At 47.1% G+C, this 21460-nt stretch overlaps 1 protein-coding gene across 1 annotated transcript in view; it reads right to left on the minus strand.

The window, feature by feature from the left end:
* The window catches only part of MMD (monocyte to macrophage differentiation associated), a 68922-nt gene that overhangs the window by 41626 nt on the left and 5836 nt on the right, over positions 1 to 21460 (minus strand). The gene's annotated exons all lie outside the window — the stretch shown is intronic.

Here is a 21460-nt window from a genome sequence, read left to right on the forward strand (position 1 = left end):
TTAAGCTCCTTCTTTTAATGCCACGTTGCCTACAGCGGCAGAAACTAAATTTGATTGCTATATTGACAGGAAAACATCCCACTTGCCCAGGGACCATCTCTTTCCTTGGTGGGTAGGTACCAAACTGGGTTTTCTCTAAGGGAGTTTTGCAGACCCTCCCTTCCTCAGGTGGGTTTGGACTGGTGGGCTGAAAAAATCCGAGCTGTGTAATTAGTAAATGAATGCAGAAATAATTAGAAAGTCCTTTTCAAGGTAACTTCTCTCAAAATTTCACAAGCCTGATCCTGATTTTGACTAAGACCTTTCTGCCCTGGGCTAGTGCCACAGAAGTGGTAGTTTTAAAGTGAATTAGATGTTTATTGTAGGTCCCTATCAGGATGACAAGGTCACACTGCTGTCACACACTGCCCAGCCAGGCCTTGCACAAATTCCTTTGTAGGACCTTGCTTCCCACAGGCTGCTCTGTCTCATTTGAGTCTTCCACCTGTTAGAAGATACAACAAAACTGCAGCATTTCTGTAGCCTGGGGGCTGCTGATTTCTTTTCCTGTATAGACCCTCTGCTGAAAAGAGGGTGAAGTCTGCGAGTGGCTGTGCCCTGCCTGGCAGTAGGGCCAGGCTCCTGAGCACAAACCCTTCAAGTGCCTTTTGCACCTCCCAAATTTCTGTCTCTGAAGCTAATGAGGGAGTAGGGACACACAGAGCTGCCACGGGTCACCCAGACAGTGCCTGGACAGAGATCACCCCAGCTGCTTGAAGACACAGGTGTCCAGTGTCACTGTTGGACACAAAATGATTCACACAGACACAGCTCGAAGTGTGATGGAAGAAGGAGAGTGTTTATTCTGTCCTTTCAGTATTTATAGATTTTTGACAATGACCAGGGATTGGACAGTCAGGTCACCACCTTCCCAACCACCCTGGCCGTGAGAGACATCCATCAAAAGGCAAATCTTTAATGGAATGCATAAACACCTGTGTTTATGGTTACTTTCCTGGGAAAGTGGCTAGAAATTATGAAAAAAATATCAAAAAGTCTGATTCTCAGGGGGACAGTCCAGGACACCAGGGAGGGCGACACAAAGCACAGGGGATGGTGCCAAGGAGCTCCACAGACCCTACATCACCCACCTCTTCATGCAAAGCTCCAAGGTTTTGGTTACAGCACAGGAGGCTTTCAGGAAGAGATTAGGCTGTCCCAGCTCTTAGCACTGCTGGAGCTGTGGAAAAGGGCTTTACGTGTCAGCAGGAATCCGATCCGGCGCGTCTAAGCTGTAAGAAATATGTCATGGGGCCATCCTGCCGCCTCCACCTCGACACATGGCACTCGTTTTGAGGTCAACATCAGCTGCATCCCCCACCCACCATCTGCCCTCACGGCTCTTTAGCTGAGGAGAAGTTTGGATCAGGAGTAATCCCAAGGCTGGCCCTGCCAGTGGCACGTTTGGCAGCAGGAGGGGACCCCACGGCACCCGGGATGCACATTTGTGTGTCCCTGCTCCTCTGTGCCTGTCACACCCCACGTGCTGAGCCTGAAGCTCAGCATTTGCCTGTCAGATGTGGTTTTGATGAGGCTGAGATTTTTTTTTTCAAGACAGGCTCTTAATTATGCACTTCCCATCCAAAGCAATGGTGATGGGAGCTGGGATTTGGTGTCAGTGTTCACTGGGAATCCGAAAGTCTTTTGGAAATCCCTCCAAAATTCTGCCAAGCACCAGCACATTTGAAGGGCAATAGGGTTCATGGCCTTAAACTTCAATCAATTTTTGTGCTACAAAAGATCAGTGCCAGAGTAATAAATATTATATCATTTCCATGCTTGAGACAGAGATGGGATTTTATATTAAATCTTTTAAATTGTTCCTCAAATGGCAGCCTGGGTTCTGAACTTAGCACTGTGCTAAAAAAAAAAAATATAAATTATGGGATTTCCAAACCTGAATTTTCTCCTCCAAGGTCCTCAACATCAATAGCTTTGTTTCAGATTACTGTCTAACACTGCAGCAGGGAGATACATGCCATAAAGTGTTTAGTTTAGATAGGCATCATGCCAGCTTTTAGAGGGACTTTTCAAAATGTTAAATCTGGTACTACATTACCACAGCATCTCCCATGTCTCCTGGGGAGAAAAAAGCCTCCTTGCTTCTACATCTCCACAGCATCTCAAAACATTCTCTCAAGGGTGAAAGTAGATGATAGTTTCAAGACACTTTTCTTCCAGGGCCTGGTTTGCAGCAAAATCTCACATTTATGCTTATGTTGTATTCCCAGGATTCCTGTCCTTCTGTCTGAGCAGCTCCCAGTAGCCTTTGTCCAAGTCACTGTGCTGAAAACTGAAGCCTAGGAAAGGATTTGGCTTCAATACCATTTATTTCCTCCTCCCAGCCCATGTCCAGGGCAAACCATAGATGTTCACTGTTTGATATTCCTGTGCCCAAGGACCGCCTCATACCCTCTGCCAGCAGCCTTGTTGCAGGAGAAGGAGCACCACAGCAGCTCAGGAGCCTCATCTGCACACACACTGGAGCTTTTTATGGAGGAGCCTCACTGCAACAAGCTGGCCCTGCTCCCAGGAGTGTCCTGGAGTCCTCCCCTGCTCAGCACTGCTACCCACCCTCCTACCCAGCCTGGGACCTCAACCCCAGCACTGACCATCCCTCATACAAGTCATCATTCAAGAGGGAAATTGCAGAGATTTCAGGACCTCAGGGAGAGACCTGCTGTGATCAGGAGCCACAGTGCAAGGAGTACACAGGAGTACACAGCCCAGGTACACATCAGTACCTGCAGTCCAAACTGAGTGTCCAGAGCAAACCCAGGGAACACAGATCTGCTGAAGGCATGTGCAGCCACCAAGGGCAGAGGCTGAGTCCCTCTGGGGTGCCCAAATGCCTGTTTGATCAGTGCAGGGTGTTTGAGAGGGGCCATACATAGCCCAAGGCTTTTGAGGTCATGCCTTCCCTTAGCACAAACTCTTCCAGGGAGCAGAAGCACCAGACCCCTTCCCCTACTCCGCTGGTCTCCTATTGCCTGTGCATTTCCCTAGTGCAATAATTCATAGATCTGAATAGATCATAGATCACAGAACATAGATCTGAGAACCTGGTGAAAGGGAGCTGGAGTTCACCAGCACCACAAAACATAATGGGAGGTGAGGCACAGACAGAAGCCAGCAGCACCAGAGACCTGAACTCACAGAACCCAAAATGTACAAGGTGACAGCACGACTTTATGTCTGGGTTTGCTGTTCCTCCCTGCAGGCCTCTTCCAGCCGGGGATTTTGAAGCTGTCACAGAGCTCCCCGGGTCTGAGCCCGGCCAGCCACACGTAGGAGCTGTTGTTTTCCTTACGGAGCATCCCGGAGCCAGCCGGGCCCGGCAGGTGGCACCGGGGGACCGCGGGTGGATCTCTGCGAGCTCCAGCACCGCCTCTCACTGGGGACCCCTGCTCTTCAACCTCTGCTCTTCAACCTCTGCTCTCCTGATCCTGCTCTTCATCCTCTCCTGACCCTGCTCTTCAACCTCTGCTGACCCTGCTCTTCATCCTCTCCTGACCCTGCTCTTCAACCTCTGCTGACCTCTGCTCTTCATCCTCTCCTGACCCTGCTCTTCAACCTCTCCTGACCCTGCTCTTCAACCTCTGCTGACCCTGCTCTTCATTCTCTCCTGACCCTGCTCTTCATCCTCTGCTCTTCAACCTCTCCTGACCCTGCTCTTCATCCTCTGCTGACCCTGCTCTTCATTCTCTCCTGACCCTGCTCTTCATCCTCTGCTCTTCAACCTCTCCTGACCCTGCTCTTCATCCTCTGCTGACCCTGCTCTTCATCCTCTCCTGACCCTGCTCTTCAACCTCTGCTGATCCTGCTCTTCATCCTCTGCTCTTCATCCTCTCCTGACCTCTGCTCTTCATCCTCTCCTGACCCTGCTCTTCATCCTCTCCTGTCCCTGCTCTTCAACCTCTGCTCTTCAACCTCTCCTGTCCCTGCTCTTCAACCTCTGCTCTTCAACCTCTGCTCTTCAACCTCTCCTGACCCTGCTCTTCAACCTCTGCTGACCTTTTCTCTTCAACCTCTCCTGACCCTGCTCTTTAACCTCTGCTGACCCTGCTCTTTAACCTCTCCTGGTCAATGGTGACAGCCCTTTGGCAGCCCTGAAGTGGGACAGGGGCTCCCAGGTCGCAGTGGTTAAACTCCTTCCCGATTTACAGGTGCATTTGTTCTGTATTTCATCTCTACAGCCGTGAAAATGCTGGTTTTGAGACAGGAATAGAAAGCCAAGAGGAAAAATGGAAAGGTAAATAGAAAGTAGCTGTTAGGATGCAGAATGGGTCTGATTATTTATTTGCACTCATTGCCCTCCTGTGACCCCAACTCCACACACAATTCAGTCAGGGAAGAGTCTGGCTGGGACTGTGAAGGGTCCTGCAGAGGTGAGACAGACAGCTGGCACCTGAGGTTCAGCATATCCTGAATCATCCTAAATAAAAAATCAAAGAAGCTCAAAGCAAAGACTAAGGTTTTATCAGATTAAGCTCACAGACCTTGCCTACAGATCTCTACTCCCCAAAAGTTCAGATACCACTGCTACCACATCCATGAAAATAATTCCCACTTCCAGCCCCTGGTACCCAGCAGGCAAACATACTAACTTATATCTAATTTCCTTTATTGCAAATCAGCTTACTAGAAAAGTCTCAGCCAGAGAGGATCTGGTCCTCAAGAAAATTAAAGCAGTTGCCATGAGGTGGCAGATGCTGATCAGATATTTCCCTGATTGCTTTTTCTTGGTCTGAGGCTCCAGGTTTGAGATGTGCCCCTCAAACCCCTGCCCAGCTGAGGTTGTTCAAGCAGAAATGGGGTGCTGGTGTTTGCTTTTATCCCAGCTTCCTTCTCGAGGCTCTGTTGGCACCAGAACTGGCTCTATTTGGTGCTACAAGGAGCAAAACCCTAAAGGAGCTGATTTTGTGCCATGACATTTTTGCTTTGGATAGGGATTTTGCAGACAAAAAAGAAAATCAATTTTAATTTAGGGGGTGTACACAAGTCCAGGATGCTGCATGACAGAGGGATAGACGAGTTAGAGGTTTGACCCAGACCAGTGGGGGCACAAGGTGTGAGCCAGGAATCCTTTCCATGATCTCCAGTAGGATGTAACTGAAATGGTGCAGAATGTTCATACAAAATAGCTTAACATTTAATTGAATTTTTTGTTAACCAGAAAGACAGATTTGATGTGAAAGAGAAAATTCATTGCTTGATTTTAGAATAATGATCTGATTCTCCATGTCAGATAAATCCTTACAACTTTATCAACATAACTGTGCTGATATGAACAGATTATAGGGGCACTAAGTCAGTGCTACTCTGTAGGGTGAAAAGTAATAAAAGATTAATACCTGGAGGAAGGAAATATCCTTATTTTTCATCTCTAGGTAACTTTCCAATGAAAGCTCAATTGCCCCAAACTGTGGCAAATCTGTTTTGATGTGCTGTGAGATATTTAGTCAGTCTGCTTGTCCTTGTCCATAAAAATGTGAATTCCTTCTCATTATTAATGGTGAAATCACTTAAAAATAGGAGGAAAAAACACAAAATGCTTGATATTGAATGCAGGTGTCCTGGAATAGGTAAAGCTGACTCAAACTGGGTTTCAATTTTGTTGTGGCTGGACTGCTCACCTGATTTGCCTTCTGTCCCAAAACTCAAGAGCTAATCAAGATGATGCAGATATAAAATTAGTGATGTAGACATGCTTGCACAAAATTCAGTGAAACTCCTTTTGAGTTTCAAACTCAAAAGTTTGAAACTCAAAACTTCCCAAGTTTCAACTCCCACCTGAGTTTTCTATCAAACTCAAAATTACCCCCTATGAACTGTCTTATCCTTTCCATTGCTCTGACTTGCTGCTGCACAAATAACTTTTAGGATACACTTCCCTTCTTTCCCTGTCCCTGAAGTCCATGCTGACATGCTTTGCTGAGCTGGGATGGGTTTAGGTGCACACAGGGCTCTGCTCAGGCATGTGTGTTTAGCTGTGAACTATGAACTAATTGTGACTGCCAGAAATCAAATTAGTATTGTAGGTAGCAATGCACTTAATCTGAGAAATCACAAAGTGAAAGCTACAGCTTCTTGTTTTATTGCTTACAAAGATTAAAGATTGTACTATTTCTCTCCTCATTCCTAGTAAATGAGGGTTTTTCAGGTCTGGCTCAGCTGGAGTGGTAGCAAGGGTCACTTGGTGTGCCCAGATCTGGGGGTGTCCTGGGCTGGGTCACCCACCACAGAGCCTGGAAGAGGAAAATGGGTGCTGTCACCCTCCCAGGAAAGTCAGGGGCTACAGACACCCAGGAGAAGCTGCTGTACCCAGGGGCAAGAGGGGAGCTGAAGGCTCCAGCCTAGGGCAGTGCTGCTCACCAATTTTTGCCATTGCAGACAGAGCTGCTGAGCAGTTCCTGGTTCTGTTTGCCACTAAATCTGTGTGTCCTCCCTCAGGGTGACAGAACTGTGTTTGCCCTGAATAAACCTGTGTGTGGCAGGATGGCCAGGCCATTCCTGGGGCATGGTGATGCTGCTGTGATAGTGTTACCAATCTCTGGGCAATAAATCAGTTTTGCTCCTGAATTCAGTTTGCTTTTTCTCGATTTGCATTCAAGACTCTGCACCCCTGAGATGATTGGCAATGTGTAGCTGCTTTTCTAGGAACCAGGGGACTTTGTGGGAGCTGGGAATGGGTAGAAGGTCTTTGCCCAAGTGAGCAGGTTTGCAGGCAGAATAAACCATAGGAGTCATTGCCTCAAAGCCAGAGGTCTCCAGGCCTGGCTCCTGAACCCTGCTTTGGGTAAAATGTTGGGTGAGGGAGGCAGAGGGGAGTTAGATGATGAGAAAGGAGTCTCTAGAATTAACTTGGCAGGATCTGCCTAAAGAGGCCCTTCAGAGCACATTGCTCGATTCAGCTGGGGTGCAACTGGAGAGAAAAACCCTGATGTTTCCTGGAGCAGCTTTTCTTGTTTGTTTTGCTTTTTTCAGGCTTCTTTCAGATCTGCAAATCTGTGTCACATCATGTGTGAAGGCAGAAAATAAAGTGAACTCTGAATTAATTTTTGGGGTTGTTTAGTTTTGTTTTCAGGGAGCACAGGCCTCCCTCAAAAGAGGATACTTGAATACCAGTCAGACACCTGGTGAGCAAACCAGCTCTTCACAGCTGTTCTTTCCATCTCTCTCTTTCATTGTTTGCAGGAACAATGAAATGATCCAGGACTAAGAGGGTTGAACTGAAAAGAAAATAAAACAAAAAGGGAGCCCCAAGTACCAAGCTGTTTAGTGCTCTTTGTAAAACCCAAATAAATGGAAAAATAAATCAAGCTTAGACACCAGCAGGAAATTGAAAAGTTACATCAATGGAAGGACAGAAATGTATACGTCAATCATTTGGCTGGAGATGTTGTGGTATAAACAGATTTTTATCACTTATAGTTCTCTATTCAAATAACTCTGTCCCAGAGTTCTTTTGTAACAGTACAGAGCACAGTTTTGCCAACAAGCCTCTGGGAACAAATATGAAAAATAGAGCAAGACTGGCTTTGGCCCTGTTTTCAAGTTTGCAAAGTTTTAACAGCATTGGCTTAATTCAGAAAAACAGAAAAAGCTTATACCTAACGCTCAGTCAAGGCAGCAGGAGTTGTTTGATGCCAAAGTGGGCACATCCCAAGGTGTTTTGTTGAGTAGAGATGGGCTCCTTGAATGCTCCATCCCCACTATGCTCAAACCTAATCCTCAGGGTCACCTCTGTTTCCCCTCCTTCACAGCAGCAGCACACGCTTCTGGGAGCTGGTTTATTTGTCCCCAGGGAAAGGCTGGATGTGACAGCAGATTGTCCCCATTCCAGCACCCCCAGCTGCCATCCCCATCCCTGTCCAGGGTCATGGTGGCTCCAGCTCCATCCCAGGGATGTGGTCCCTGCTCTTGGGCGTGGATAACCGGCCCTGAGGACAAAGCCTCTGCCTTCCTTTTGAGATATAAGATATGGGGATACAAACAGTCATAAATAACTGATGTCACTCCAAACTGAATCCTGTTCCCTGCCTCACCCACTTCCACTCTGTTTACCACCAGGATTGTTTGTTTTGTCTCTGCTTCTTCCACACCCTCTGGTTACTTTATGTTCCCTCAGGCAGCAGCAGGACTCCAGTCTGCAGCAAGGGCCTTTCCTGGGAGATTTTCCTCTCTGATGAGGAAGGAGCTATGTCCCCCTGCTCTTGAGACAGTTAGGCCTCTCATCTCATCCTTCTGACACTTGGGCTCTCCCTCTTGTCCAGCCCAGCAGACTGCAGTCAGTCCTGCCATGTTCCTCAGGTTTCTTTCCTGGCACCAGACGTGGTTTTCTGCTGCAAACTTAATACAAATAATTTTTGCATTGTTCCTTCCTGGAATGCCACTGTCTTATCATCTCTTCACTGTCCCCTCTTGGCTTCCTCTGTGGTTCCCATCTGTCTGCCAGCTCTGTGTATCACTGCAGGCTGAGCTTCAGTCAAGTCCTGATGTCATTCATTGGACATCTTGTTATTGTCTCAGAATTCTGGTTTCTCTCTGTTTTTGTCAATGCATTCCATGTATTTCAGCCTCAGTCCAGTGTATCCAAAGAGCCCTGAGCTGAAGGGGAAGGCAGGGTGGTGTGAAGGTGCCCATGAAAATGTTCACAGCCACAAGCTGAACTGAGCTGAGCCCAGCTGGCCAAAACCTCTAAGATGCTCTACAGACCTGTGTGAACCCTTGCCAAAATACAGCTCTGTTCTGAAAGCAGGCACTGCTTGGAGTTTTACATGATTTGCTGGAAAATCACGAGTTTCCTGTCCCCATGTGACTGCTGAGGGCCTGGTTTGCCAACCTTCAAGCTGATGGCCAACTTAAAGCACATGGGAATAAAATGACTTCATGCTTCCAGGTAAGTAATTACCTATCTGGTAAGCATTTAACTGTACCTTGTGTCATTCATTGGAGACAAATCAGAAGCAAAATTGACACAAATACGTGATATTCTGAGAACAGTTCCAACACTTTTAGAAGTTGCTCAGAAACCTTCATGCAGAAAAAGTGGCAAAAGAGGAAATTTTGAAAGTTTAAGCTTTAATCTACCATTTGTGTCACCCTGTGAAAAGGGAGGGTGATACCACAACCAATTTATGCTCTTGGGCTGAGTGCCTCACTGTACAGGGACATCTATTTTCAGTTTAATATAACAAACCTGTCTTTTGTCCAATGTTCAGCAGTTCTTGTCACAAATGATTGCTGATCCCCTGGGACAGAGGTGTTCTGGTCAGACTGTCAGCAGTGTGCCATCTCTGGCTGTGAGTCAATGATATTTTTCAGCAGCCCAGCAGCTGCAGCACAAAAAATAAAGTTTTGTGTCTTATGAGACAGGGCCATGCCAACCTCCTCTTCACTGCCCACACTTCACAGTAGGGCTACACCTGGGAGTGAAGGCTGAGCCCCCTTATAGCCACCAGTCTGAACCCCACCATCAGCACTTTTGGGCTCTTTGGCATTGGTTTGGGCAGCACCTCAATAAACTGAGTGCAGCCAAGAGCTGTTTTCATTCTTACTCTGACAAATCAGCTAATTAGAGTACAAAATAATATTCTCAGGCTTGGCAAATCCTTTTGACTTTGAAAGATTTTAAAATTTATTTTGGTTTTTCTTGCTCAGACAACATGGAGACTCAGTGCTAAACTACACAAAACAAATAAAATATCCAATTACAAACAGTTGGCTCTGGTCTGGAAGCACTTCAGTTGACTGCCATGATTCAAAGGAGAAAAACTATTTCATTTTGAATACCATAATTCTTTTTAAACACAGCTCATTGTCTGACCCACCCTGGATCACGACCTCAAGAACTTCACATACTTGTTTTTTGAGAATGAGGTTTGTACCTTGTCCTGTCAAATGGATGTTCAAGCTGCAGTGAGGATCGAGGAGCTGCCCATCTGCCCTTGATGATGTTTCAACATTTCTAGATGTTTCTGGAGGTCTGGAGTGACCCAGGTGTGTTACCCCAGGCCTAACACCAGTCCTGACCCCTCGGCCTGGACCACAAGGACTTGTCTGGCAGTGCAAGGATTTAAAGGGTGTTACATCCCTGAGTCTTCCATGGCAATATTCACAGGTGCTGCCATCAGGGATTAACCAAACAAAGCCATCCTTTGGGGCTGGATTCACACAAAAGCGTGTTTTTCAGATCCAGCACTGAAATTTCCTGTGACGACACCAATTCTCACGGCTCAGGTGGACATTGGTATCTGTCTTCCAGTATTTGTCCTTCAGCTTCACAAAGGACAGAGTTTTAAAGCAACACCACATGGCTTTAGAAAAATCTGGGGGTGTTACAGGAGGTAAATGAGGTGCCTGATACTGCAGAGAAGATATTTGTGCTCAGAGGTGTGTTAAGTTCCACGAGACTCAGTGCAATACCCAGGTTCCATGTGGACCACCCAGCTGCAAGGCAAGAAACCCACTTTTTTCTCATGGTTTTGTCCATACTTTAGCTGTTTTGCAGTTTTTTACAGCTCCTTTGTTTTCCCAGCTGGTTTGCCTGAGATCAGGTCACAGAAAGCAAAAGGCTCAGTCAGAAGTTAAACAAAAGCTCTTTCAAGTTTAAAAAGAAGAAAGAAGAAAAAAAACCCTTTCTCCAATGAGGAAGAGTTTGATCTGGGGGCTTTTCTGCAAGAAATCCAAGATTAACTTGACCCATGACTAGCATTGTCAAGGTGTGTGAGGTGGGTGAGATTTGACTATCTCTGTAAGGAAAGAGAATTTAAGGAAATGTGAATATTTTAGGTCATAGGTTGGACTAGATGATCTTAAAGGTTTTTTTCCAACCTAGTTAATTCTGTGATTCTGTGAAAAGACTTCAACAGCAGAAATACATACCCAGATTTAAGACAAGGGATAAAGTCTTTTTCCTGATGGGCAGCCATCAGAACCAAGGAGGATGTAAGGGACTGGCTAGATGAAGATCAAAAACTCATTTACCCCTGGTCAGATTTCCAATAACCAGACACTGCCATCAAGAAACTCAATGGCAGCTTCTTTTTGTTCCTGGAGCACAGAGATCAAGATTTCTACCTGCCTGGCAGGAACTGGACAGGCTTTGAATGAACCAGAATTACTGGAGAAAAACATGAACTCTTTCATTTTATACATGTAAACCCCACAACCCCAAGGGTCTCGTGAGCACATTGGGGTGTCATACATCAATCCCTGACATTTTATGCCCATGCAGACAGAGCATCCTTCATTTTAAACAACTGCCAGAACAGAAATTTTGTTCCCATGAAAGCTATTTTTTTATTACACTCCTAAACCTAATCTGAATACTTCCAAGTGTACTTTGGAGCGTGGCCAAGCTGTGCACGTGTGGTAGGAAGCTCCGTGCAGGACGGGACAATGGAGCCACAGCTCCTCAGGAGCAGCAGCAGCAGCTTGGCTGTGAGGAGATGGTCAATGTCACCCCACAGGGGCCAGGCAAGAGGCTGCTCTGACTGCAACAGGGTGGAAAAGCAACATGGAGAGATTAAAAATTAAAAAGGGAGAGCGAGTTCCTTTGATAGCCTCAATATCACAATCAGGAGAGACTTCCTGGCCTCATATTTTCCATATAAACACTCTCCAGTGGATGAAGTTAATGGCTCCCTAACTGCAAGGCAGAAGGGCCTGATCAGTTTAATTGACGTCACAGATTGGGTATTTTAATGAAATGTGCTGTGCTTCCCCCATTTATATGTTTGACCCTAACCTTTACCAGATGTTCAATTCCTGCTCCCTCGCAGACACTGCAGCTCTGTGTTTGGGAGGCTCTTGGAAAGCTGCATTGCTGAAGTTGAAATAAAATCCTCTGACACGAACCCTTTTGTCTGAGCTGCTCCCTGCCATGGGACGGGCTGCACGGAGGGCTCTGCTCAGCAGGAGTGTGCCCAGGAGAGAAGGGGAACACAACCACAAGGATCACATTGTGCTTTGCCTGCCTGTGTGGGAGGGTAAAACACACAGTGCTGCTTCCCTGCCACTGCACAGGGATGAAATCACACTCTTCCCTTCCAGCCCCTCCAAACTGTGGCTCTGAGACCAAAATAAAGAAGAGCCAGAAAGCCTGGATGGGATTTGGCTCTGCCATGTCCCCTTGGGCACTCTGTTCCTGCCTCTCAGTCTCGTTTCCCAGGCATTAAACAGGACAATGTTCCTTGCCCAATTACATCCTGTGTTTATCAGGGCTGGGCTGGGGAGAGGCTGCAGGGCTTGGATTAGGAGAGCTCCCTCCTGTCCCCTGAGACAGCCCAGGCTCTTCCTTGGGCAAGAAAAACAGTCCCAGCACCACAGACCCAGCACCCCTGTGTTGTTCTGGATGCAAATCTGCTCCAGGCTGAGACCCCTCGGAAGGAAAACCTCCCTGAGCTCTGAGGAGTGAAGCCAGCTGGAAATAAATCACCAGGAAAAGGGCATGTAATCAAAAAAGATGCCATCAAAAGTTTTCTAGTGTTTGATGGTCATTTAGAAAGCCTCCTGCTTATTCTTTTCTAAAGAGAAGGTAAAATGAGGGAGCAAGAGGGGGTTAAAGGAAGATCCACGTCCCCAAACCTCAGCTCTGGTTTTCAATCATTTTAGATAAATTGCAAACTGGAGCCCAGCCACCCTTTAGTTCTGGGTTTGGATTACCAAATTGAAATTCACAGATGAGGTTTTGCAAAACCAAACCCATATCCTCCGTGGCCTGCTCCTGGCTGAAACTGAGCTTGCCCTGAGCAAAAATGAGTGAATCACTCCGTAAAACACATACACTAAAAATGCTGAACTCAACAACCACAAACTGAGTGAAGGAGAGTATGAAAGCCTGTGCAAGGCACTCATTCCTTTTAACCCTGGAGAGACTGAATTTGCAGCACCAGCACTTCGCAGCAAATTAGGCAGCAAAAACATTTGGAAATGTTGAAAAAAGAAAAATGGATGGTTTTGTTTTTGGTGATTCCATGCACACCCATAAAAGCTGTGTATTCTGTGGCCAAACATTTGTCCCTGAGCAGATGACAGTGGCTGTTAGCATGGCAACCTCAGACCTGCTTGTGTTTCACCTTGACATTGATCCTGCTACAAGGTTCAGTGGATTTAATCAAAGTGAGTCTGGGGTTCTCCTGAACCTAGGATAAAATCCAGTCAAGCACACACCTCGCTGTAACCCCAAACAATACCCACCTGCAGGCTGAGTCTAAAGTGTTGATTATGTTCTTGAAAGTCACATCTGATTTTCAGCCCATTTCATTGCAAAGGAAATCCTCCTCCTGCCTGGTGTAGCCAAAGGGTGAAGAGATGCTCATGAAGGACAAGCCCTCTGCACTGTCAAGGAGCACAGGACAAAATATGATGTCTCTGCCCAGCAGTGACTGCCCCACAGCACCACCAGCCTGGGGCTGTGTTCCCAGAAGATGCAGAAAGAAGTGGGAAATAAATCAGATCCCATCTCCTCATCACAAACCTGTTAACATCACCACAGTTTTATTAGCAGGAAATCCTAAATCCAGCCATCAAGATGTTTGTGTAATTGCAATCTGATAAAAACAGCAGGTAGGGCCCCTCTCAGCCCCAAGGTGGGTGGAGAGGCTCCACTGAGTTCCCAGATCACACAGAAAATACAGCCTGACCACCAACACTAAAGAGTATTTTACCAGTGGCAGCGAGAGGGATTCCAGCAGAGTAGGAAATAACATTTTGTTTTGAATCAGGGCTGAGAATGAGAGCAGGCTGTGTTCCCTGCCATAATTTACACATCCTCACAGACAGACATATTGGAAGTGACTTTTACAGCCAGCCAGGAGACAGCCACACAACCCACACCAGCTCTGGCAGGACTCACACGCCACACTGTCCTACAATGTGTCTGTCTCTGGAAGAAGCATGTGGAGGGTTGTTTTTCTGCTTAAGCCCATTTGATTTTACTTTCCTTTACTTACTGGCAGTGAATTGTTCCACTTCTCTTGCTTACCAAACACTTTATGCTGTGGGGTTTTTTGTTTGCTCATTTGTTGCAACAGGAGTGGCAAAAGATTGTCTGGGCTCTTGGGGTCACACACCAAAGCTGACAGAGGGCAAGCAGCTTCTTCAGCTTCTTTAGAGACACTTCTTAAACCCCACTTTCAGCCTCACAATCCAGCCCACCCCTGAGGGTCACAGCCCTGCTTTGAGGACACTGGACCCTGAACTGTCCAGGCTTTCCCACCTCCTGCCTTCCTACACATGATTTTTCCACCAGCACCACTCAGGGATGGTGAAAGGAGTGATGCATCACCAGTGCTTGCTGTGCGTGGATTTGTTGTGGTTTGACACCCATGAAAGTCACTCACCCTCCCCTGCCCCAGCTGGGGAGAGGAGAGAAAAAATTAATGAAGGCTTCATGTGCTGAGATAAGGAGCAGGGGAAAACTCATCTTGGAGGTACAAAAGTGCATTCATTCCTAATAAAATCAGAGGAGGATAGTGAGAAGTAAAATAAGCCCTTAAAACACCTTTTCTTCCCCCCAAACCAAAAAATCACCCAGTCAAGAGCCTGAGAGGGAAGAAGTGCAGGTTCTTCTCAACGAAACTAATAACTGATAATTAAATAGCCAAAAGGAAAATTTTCTTTTTGTCTTCTCACTGGGATGTGCCACTCCTTCCTTTTTGTACTCATGAATGCATTCATTCAACAGCATGGATGAAAGTAGGGTGACAGGGCCAGGCTGGCAGGAAGATGCCACCAGCACCAGCCTGGAAGTGACAAGTGCAGTGAACTTGGAGCTCTGATGCCCTGGCTCACATGGAAAGGGAAGAAAGAGCAGGAATTTGAAGATGGCTGTTGCCTTGGCATGCTGAAGTCACTTGATTTTAGGCCAGGGAAGAATGATCTGATCTGCTGTGTTCACTTCTTGTCTTGGCTCCCACTCATTAAGGCACTTAAAAAGCTGTCTAGCTTCAAGTATGTGCTTAAGTGCTGAATTAGTGAATTAGCATATTTACTTATCTGCAATCTCTTCAAAAGCCAATTGGAAGCCCTGGGATTTTGATGAATGCCTTTGATGGCCCCTGGGACAGAGCACAGGCCCCGGTTTACCCTCCCTGACCACAGCTCTGTGGCAGCCCTGTCCTGAGGAGCTGCTGTGTGAGAAAAAGCTGAGCTTGGATGCTCCTCTCTGGTCATCTCTAAGCTATACTGACATAATTTTAGGGACCAGTTTCCTCCTGTCACTTGCCACATTCAGTGCCATTTGGAAACTTCTGGTTGCATGAAGCAGAGCTCACAGTCTCCCTCCAGAAAAGAGTTGCTATTCTTTTGCTCGGAGTCTGCTTTTCCTGCTAATTGAGGCTCTGAAGTGCAGCAGTGCTTTTCCTTTGATTAATTAGGGGAAGCTGTTTCCAAGGCATCATAGATCTAGCTGCCATCAAAGGCTGCATGGGCAGTGATGCAGCCCAAGATGCAGCGGATGTGAGTCACGGTGACTCACGGGCTGTGTCCAGCTGCTGAATGAGTCAGCACTGGCAGAAACCTCATCCCAGTGCTGGGACCCGTGCTACCCTGCCCATGCCAGCTGGAAGGGGATGAGCCCCACGTGTACCCCTGCTCCTCCGACCACAGCAGTGCCCCATCCCCAGCACTGTCCCCTGTGGGACCTGCAGCTCTGCCCCATCAAACACTGCACTCCCCAAAAGGGAACTTAAAATCTTGCCTTCTTCACCTCTTTAGTTTTCCATTGATGCTTACAACAATAAGAGCTACATTTCTGGTGAATATCAAGCCCGGGTGCAGAAGACCTCAAGTCTTCTCAGCTCATTAAAAACCAGAGAAGCCAGTTCCAAAGGAACTTGAAGCTAAATGATGTGTTGAAACAAGCAGTTTCTTTTAAAACTTCTGTGGGAGCAACATCCTTGTTGCTGCAACCCCAGAGGGGGATGACAGCCCTGTTCTGTGTTCCCCTTCCCCTCTCACTTTTGCTAAACTGCAGAAAATAATGGATTTTTCCCCTTCAGTGCAAAGTCTAAGCCAAATTCTTGATGATTCTTGTAAGATCTGGAATCTAACAAGCCTGACTTGTTCACCCTGGTGTAATTTGTGGTGTGGCTCTGCAGGTGCAGGGGAGAACCGTGACCATCTGGTTTTTTGGATGGAAGGGGAAGGAGCCACAAGGAAAGTTCTGGTGGGGCAGTTCAGCTCTGGGCTGTGATTTATGACTGTAAATACAACAAATCCTCTCCAACTGCCCTGGCATTGGAACCAGCTCACAGAGCAGGCTCAGGTCGTTCGAGTTTAATGACCACTGACTTGCAAAGGTGTGGAAAGGCAGATAAATTGCTGCCCTTGGTCCAAGCTAAACCTCTGCAGGCTGCAGCTCTACAGCTGACAGTTGGGATGGAGTGATGGACACTGCCCTGTCCTGGTGACCTGACTCACAAAATGAGGTTTAAACTGCAAATGGAAGGGCTCATCCCTCTCTTCCCCATCCTGGAGGCATCGCTGGGACCAACAGCCACAGCAGCTTCATCCTGGCAGCTTCAGCACCTCCAGCTGAAAAGAGGAGGCAAGATTGAAATTTTATTTTTGATTGACTGAAAACATAGCCCAAAAATCCTTTTTTTTTTTCTCTCCACATTTTTGAGGTTTCAATTTCTCCTTTTTTAAAATTTTATTTCTTGTTTGGAGGAAATGCTGAAACTATTTCCATCTCTGTTCTAAGATGGGGCACCACCTTAGTTTTGAGAATGTTAGAAGAGGTCATCAAAGTTATTTTTAGAGGAAAACCTGAAAATCTAAACAAAAGCTTCGGCAAAACACAACATAGGCTCAGAAAACATCCTGATGTCTGCAAATCTGTACTTTTCACTGGAAGAAGATGCATGAGAAACTATTGCCTGTGTTACAGAGAGCTGATGGGAAGAGTCTGGTTGCTGCTACCCCACAAGGGTTTGCTCCATTCCATCCCATCCCAACCATCACCTCCAAACTGGGAACCCCCAGACCCCCTCATGCACAGCTCTGCTGATACAAAAGGCAGCAGCAGAGTCAAATGGATGACTTAGAGGATCAGCAAGGAGCTCAAATTGCCCAGCATCTTACCAGCTGCTCTCTCTGAGGACCACACTCACAGAAGTCCACATCCTTGAAACCACTGCTGGAAGCAGCCAGCAGGAGGAAAAACCATCCCATCTTTCAGTGAATTCCGTGTCCAAAACAACTGGGTGTGTTGTTTAGATTAAATGATATATTAAATATTCTGGGTTTTTTTCATATCCAGCAAGGCAGACTAGGTAAGTCAGAGCTAGAGTATTCACAAGTCAGTTCCATTGGAATAAACAGCTCTTCCCAGAGCATTTTCCAAACTGCACCAGAACTCAGGGAGACCCTGGACTGGGGTTCCTCACTCTGCTTCAGCTGGGTGCTTCCCTCTGTGGCTGTGTTCCCCACAGGAGACAGTGGGGATGAACACTGACAGTGAAACTTCCTCACACACATACATGGCCCTGTGAGTGCCTGGCAGCCTGTAGGGATGTCCCAGGGAGAGGCATAATGGGCACTTTGATAAAAACCCAGCAAGAGGGGCAAAAATCTCTGACTTTGTTCGCTCACTTCACCACTGCAGATAAATCACTGCTTTTACAAGGCATTATTGAACTCTTTCCAGGCTGACCATCCAGCCCCTCCACCACCACAGAGCAGACTGGCACAGGGTTGTCCAGACAGGATATCCTCCAGGGAACAGTCTCTGCACAGCCCAGAACAATAGAGCCTCTGGAGCTGTGGACACACAGCATGCCCAGCCTCTTCTCCCCAGCCCTCAGCTATCTGCTCTCAGCACAGCACCATGGCACCAGATCTGCATCAGCATCGATTTCCTGTTTGTAAGAGTGCCACCAGGGCTCCATGGAGCAGAGCAGGCTCTGTCCTGCACCTCTGCCCACCCTGGATGCTGCAGAGCTCAGCTATCTCCACGCCTGTGCTCTGAGCTCCCAGTGCTAAATGGCACAGCAAAGCCAGCAGCCAGTGCTACCCATGGCAATGGCTACAGGGCCTTCTGCAGCTCCACTTCCATAGGTTCCCATCCCTGTTTTGGGATCAATGTACATAACATCATACCAACGTCTTCCTTGAGGGCTTTGGAGAAGCCACAGGACTGAAGCATCCTCCAGTCACCTTGTGCAGCAGGTGGAGGACATTTCCAGTGGGTATAAAACACCCAGCCAGTTGCCCACAATCTCCTTGGTTAAGATGCACTGAGTCAAGTGCTGCCAGCTCAGCTGACAGGCCCTGTTCTGCTCTCAATTATATAAATCTGGCAAACTTGGAACAGCTTCACTTTCACAGCATAACCTGATTTAATGGGGAGCAGTGTCTGGTGTGCTTTCTAGGTTCATGCTGTGTAATAGGGAACAGACTTGGACCTCTGACTCAATTGCAAAGGAACATATATTGAAATTAATCTCCCAACAGGTAAACATCTCTTGAGTACAATTTTTTCTTGCCCTGGAGACAGTGTGATTTAGCACTGAACTGCAGACTGTACTGCATGCAAAGGACAACTTCTGTAGCACTGAAAAGTTCATATTCTGCTTGACAGTGAAACAGAAAGTCTCTTTAAAAGCCTTTTCAGACTTACTGCAAAGCCCTGAGATCCTGTCCCTGGAAGCACAAGCACCCTGATGGGCCCAAAGGGATGGCACAGCACTAACTCCAAGAGTTCCAGGGATATTTCTTGTGGTGCATCCACCTAGTTCCTCCCTAGTGACTGCCCTGGGTTTGATTTGTTAATGCATTCATCAGTGTGGACACTGCTTGTACAGTGGATTGTGGGAAGAAAACTCTTCATAAAGAGGTTTGCTACCATGGGTTGGCCTTGTCTGGGGCCCGGTGGGTCCTTGGTGGCTGCCAGTGTCCTCTGGCATTTCCTGCCCTGCAGCACCCACATCTTTTCCAAGCACCTGAAGACAAAGAACACAGAAAAAGCTCCTTTTCTCCCACAGGCAAAGCAATCCCATACTGCCAGCACTAACAGGAGGTGCTGCTGGGAATGCCCAGCAAGGGAGCTCAGCCTGGATTTCAGCAGTGCAGCACCAACTGGGCCATCATCACTTACATCCCACGACCTGGCCATTGCTGAGCATTTTAATCATTTGGGTTTGAACCATGCCTCAATTTCCCAGCCTATGCAGCAGACATGTACAGCATCATGTCAGTGTGTGAGAACAGAATGGAGTGAAAGCCCTTTGAGGAACATTTCTCAAAAGACTTAAAAGAGTCTCAAGCAATTTTTTTAGCACTTGTTCTAGTTTGAGCCCCAGCAGTCACTGTGTCTCAGGTGCACCCAGCTGTTTCTCCATTCCCTTGGCACCTCAAGGGGGACCACACAAACCCACAGGCCTTGCTGCCTGAAACTCAGTTTCTACTACTCTTTCTGTGCAATCTTTTAGATGTCTGGGTTTTGAAATCGATTTTTTTCCCACAGACTAATTTCCTTCCGTGTGCTGAGTTCCCAGGGTATCACAAATAAGAAGCAGGTCACAAAAAGAACCTTAAACCCCCCTAAATAATCTCTGCTGTAACTCCATGACAGACTCCCAGCCTGTGGTGCTGGGTGAGAAGAGCATTTTGCTTCATTCCAAGCAGGAAACACCCAATTCCAACATTTGCTTTATTTGCTGGGTACTTGTCTTTCACTCTACATCCCTGAGCTAGTGCAGGACTTGCAAACATTTCGTAATTCCAAGAACAAGCACGTTAAAGCCTCAGAGCAAGGGGAAAGCCCTTTTCCTGCCAACAAGGCACGTTATTGTCAATATCCCATTGTTGTACTCACACTCACCACCCCTTAAAGCAATTAATGGATAAATCAGGGATTTTTCTGTGGCATTTCTGTGGGTGGAGTTTATTCCCATCCTTATCTGAGCAGCAGATCTTTCCCACCAGTAACCTGGTGCCAGGGTGTCCCACAGCCCGTGACGCTGGCTGCTGGTGTGTGCTGCAGAACAAACAAACTCGATTAGGGGAGGATATTTACAATTGCTGACCAAACTCTCGATTTCCTTGGCAAGCTCCTCCAGACAATGTGCTCCGGCCCCCAATTGTACTGTCAGAAAGTTATACGGGCCCAAGAATGAGAAAACATTGTGTTTAGATTTGTGATAGGCAAAGCAAAACAAGGGAGAGAGGTTTTTGGAGGGTTGTCCCCCAAACCCATGTGTTTGTTTATTTTTAAAGCCACAGAATGGAGCAGGATGAGTGCAGAGCCTCCCCTTGCCCACTGTCCTGCTCCTATCCAGAGCCAGCCCTCAGTGCTGGCAGCAGCAGGGCAAATTCCTGGGGAGAACAGAGCTGCACCTTGTTCACGAGGATGTTGTGGCCCCAAACCCCTACAGTGCCTTCACTGGGCTGATTAAAACAGCTTTTCCCAGACCTGCCAGGATTCAAACAGGAAACTGTGGTGCCAACACCTTGGCATGTGCAGTGGAGGATGAAAGAAGCCTTCACCTCTTATCACAGCTGTAATTCCTGCTCTTTCAAGGGGTGCCCTGCAGGCTGCAGCTCCCAGCCCCGTCCCACACTGCACTTATAAGCTGAGATAAAATATCCCCCATTTGCAGGGCATTTTCCCCCTCTGGGAAGGCAGACTTTGCTCCCTTTTAGCCCTGGTTTGTGTCAGCATCCAAACCCCCCACAGGACACGCTCACCTCAGCTGCTCTCAGAACTCCTAAATGCCCTGAACTGAGAAGTCCCTCCTGAATTCGAGCTGCCCTGGAACAAGCAAATCCTCCTCCTGGAGGAGGTCTGGGAGCCATCCCCAGGTGAGTGATGCTGCTGCACAGAGCCTGGCCCTGAGCTCTGCTGGAACACAGCCTTGCAGAGGATGGTGCATCCCTGGTTTACTCCTGTGCTGGAGCAGCCCTGCTGGAGCCCTGCTCCCACAAGATGCTAAAGGGTGCCACATTAGGGACAACGAGTTTGGAGCTTTTGACACAGAGGAGATCATGTTCAGCCCTTATTTTTGCCCCAAGGTAAAAAATCAGGCTTATACCTTCATTAACACAGACTAACAACAGAGCTTAACTCTGTGTGGGCTGATGGCTTAATGTTGGAACCAGTTTGTTTTCTTATATCAAGAGCAAATATTGAGTGATGGCACTGCAAGCACTGTTTTCCATATTTTCACCAGTTTAATGAAAACCAGAATTTGGCTCTACATCTTAAGAGATAACAGTTTCTGTACTTGTGGCCAATGTATTAATGTCTTCCAGCATTGTGCATCTTCCTCCAAAACCCTTGTAAGCCTTCCTTTATAGGTTATCCAGGGATCAAGGTCTGAAAATCCATAAAAAAACATGGGCTGTGCAAGATTTGCATTTAATTTAGCATGGCTTTTCTTATCACTAGGCAGTCCTGTTTCACTGAAAACCT

The sequence above is a fragment of the Cyanistes caeruleus genome, chromosome 19, assembly GCF_971803275.1.
Source record: "Cyanistes caeruleus chromosome 19, bCyaCae1.hap1.1, whole genome shotgun sequence".
In the NCBI taxonomy this organism is placed as follows: domain Eukaryota; kingdom Metazoa; phylum Chordata; class Aves; order Passeriformes; family Paridae; genus Cyanistes; species Cyanistes caeruleus.